The sequence below is a fragment of the Apis dorsata genome, unplaced genomic scaffold, assembly GCF_000469605.1.
Source record: "Apis dorsata unplaced genomic scaffold, Apis dorsata 1.3 scaffold_58, whole genome shotgun sequence".
NCBI classification, from domain to species: Eukaryota; Metazoa; Arthropoda; class Insecta; order Hymenoptera; family Apidae; genus Apis; species Apis dorsata.
Window position 1 is genome coordinate 520313 of NW_006263358.1, and position 2988 is coordinate 523300.

A 2988-nucleotide genomic window follows, 5' to 3' on the forward strand; every position below is an offset into this window, starting at 1 on the left:
CACGACCAATCGCGATACGATAAAACGAGAAAGTTTCTTCGTTCGAGCTGCCGGCTCGTGAGAATCGACGGTCGTCGCTTTTTCTTTATTTTCTTTTCGTTATTTTTCTTGGAAAAATTTGAGATTTCAAAAGTAAAAATTAAATGCAGCCGGGATACGCGCAATGTATTGTATGTACGTGTTATGTATGTGTATGTGTGTATATATATATGTGTGTGTGCATGTTGTTCGTGTATGTATTTATATAATTATATTTATATTTATATATATATATATATAGATTTTTATATACCACACTATCGATAAACTCATTCATTCGCAAAATGACACAATATTCGCAAATCCCTAATGCCTCGACAAAGTTCTTTTTTTTTTTTTCAACTATGTACAGAAGAATCTTTCTATGTTATATCGAGTCCTTAAACCATTATACACAATACATGTAGACTTAGATTAGTAATAGTAGCATTACGTGAAAGCGAGCCCAAAACGGCACCGGCCATTCGCCATTTTTCACTTTATCATCCTTGAACACTTATCTTTACTTTCCACTGCTATTTTTCCCTGTTATTTATTTTCTTTCTATTTACTCCTATTCATTTTTTTTTCCTTCTATTTTTATAACATCCAATGTTCGATGACGCACGCGACAATTGTACACACTCGCACTACGCGTTTTCCTCGTTTGATCCCTTTCTCTCTCTCTTATTGAAAAAATTTTTTTCAATCACTCGCCAACAACGAGTTATGGATGTCGAAAGATGATGGATCGTGAACAAAATGGAGAATCGATGGATAAAAGGGAAATCAATGTGGACGATAACTTAACCATCCTAAAAGCTAACCACTATTTTATTTCGCGGAATGGACACAGACATAACGCAGGAATGAACGAATTGTTAAAAAAAAAAAAAAAAAAAAAAAAAGAGAGAAGAAAAAAGAATATTAAAAAAAAAACTAAAAAAAAAAAAAGAACGATCGCGGCCACGTCGTTTCCAGATAATCGAGCGACACGATCGAAACGTTTGAAATAAATTGAACCGATCAAGCGCTAATAATAAAAGATTGACACGATGCTTCTCGTCATGCTAATATTACTAATTGGAGTCGAGCTAATATAATCGTAATCGGAATTAATATCTTTCTAACGAGAATAAAACGCAAAGGTGTCACAGACGACGTCGATCGACGTTTCTTACGACCGGCGATTAAACGATTACTGTCGCCCGATAAATGCTTAAAGAACGATCGATCTCTTCGCGGTTCCACGTGTATAATAAACGAATACACGAAAACGATGCACCACCCCACAGCGACGGAAGAGTATGGTTCGTCGAGCAATTAATACCCTGACAATGTAACGGAGCTCACCGATCTCTAAATCTATCTACAACACGTTCCCGGGAACGAATATAATTTACAAAAATATTACAAACAAACGTGTATATATACCATATATATACCATGTATACATATTATATGGCTACGGGTTTCGAACGGAATAATATCACACACGATCGTCTCCCGGTCGCTGCAGCGCGATTAAAAACGGCACGCACGATTTTTTTACATACATTTTAAATGGCGTCAACGACCATTGAAATAATAAATTACGATTCGATACCAAGCGACCAACGAGCGATATAGAACTCCGATAATTCTCTATCGTACCGACCTGAGCACGCTTTCGTTTAACTCGTGTGTTAATGTTTGTGTATTTGTATGTTTATGTATGTATGTATGTACGTATGAAAATGTGTTCGAACGCGTGTACGTAAAAGGGGGGGGGGGGGCGAAGATCCGACGAGTAACGGCCCCTCAAAATGTTTATCTTCTCGTTCCTTTTCGATTTTTGGACGCAGTCCCAATTTTTCTAAAAATTCGGAACCGAGCTTGAACTTACGCGGGACTAGGGAGAAAAAGATCGAACAGGGGGAGGGGGGAGGATTTCTCTTAAGGATCTGTTGGATGGAGAACGAAGAACAGGGCCATCGACATCTAATTTCCTTATAATTTCCGAGATACGTATACGTAATTAATATATGTATATGTATATGCGTACAGAGTAATTTTAATTTATTTATAAGTGCGTTCACGGCATCCGCTTTCTTCTTTTTCTTCTTCTTCTTCTTCTTCTTCTTTTTTTTTTCTTTTTCTTTTTCTTTTACCTTTTAATCCCATCATTTTTCGTCACTCCTTCTCGACCGACTGTCCTCGATCTCGTTTTCGTTACTCACAAATTCGTTCAAAAATTTCACGACGCGAACGAATATTTTAGTTTGGTAAAACTATGAATATATTTGTAGCACCGGCGTGTACGTTTTATCTCGACGCACACGAATCTCATCGACGTCTATGATCGTCGATCGTTTACGACACTACTTACATTTAATTTTCCCTAAACTATACAGTGAGTAGCAAGAGGGCAGCAAACGGGTACGCCGGGATCGGGATCCGTGTTTCATACGCGGACATACGTGTTTTCCTTAAGTTTAAGTTTCACCTTTGATATAAGGAAATTAATTTTCCTTTCCTCCTTTTTCTTTTTTTTTTCTTTCTTCCTTTTTTTTTTTTTTTTTTTTTTTTTTTTTAATAGACATTTTTGATACTCGCGAAATTCTTAATTTACCACGAACGATATATTAAAGACTAAAGCGTCAGTCAGTTCCCGCGCGTACCCAGAACACTGCCCACACCACAGCTTCTTTATTTACTCCTTAAGTTTAATTCCAACCTTCCCTACCTGTTCGCTCCCTCTTATTATTATCATTATCTTCGAGACATTCTGCGTGCCCCCTCGAACGCGTCTTCCTTCTTTTTTTTCTTTTAACAGGAAGAATCATGCAAGAAATTTAGAAAAAGTGAATAGTCTATTCTGTAAAAAATGATATCGATCGTAATTACCTTTCATCTAAATAAAATATTCTTTTCCTTTCCTTTTTTTCCTTTTTTTTTTTTTTTTAAACATCTATCCAAATTGGTCCAAAA

The 2988-nt window shown here is 36.4% G+C and overlaps 1 protein-coding gene across 23 annotated transcripts in view; it reads right to left on the reverse strand.

Moving 5' to 3' along the window:
- Nucleotides 1-609: 609 nt before the first annotated feature.
- Nucleotides 610-2988, reverse strand: part of LOC102675389 (forkhead box protein P1-like) — a 237169-nt gene continuing 234790 nt past the window's right edge. For all 23 annotated transcript variants that reach the window (XR_004151825.1, XR_004151824.1, XR_420838.2 and 20 more), the window contains one exon: nt 610-2988. This exon is cut by the window's right edge and continues 1145 nt beyond it. The gene's annotated coding sequence lies outside the window, so the exon portion shown is untranslated.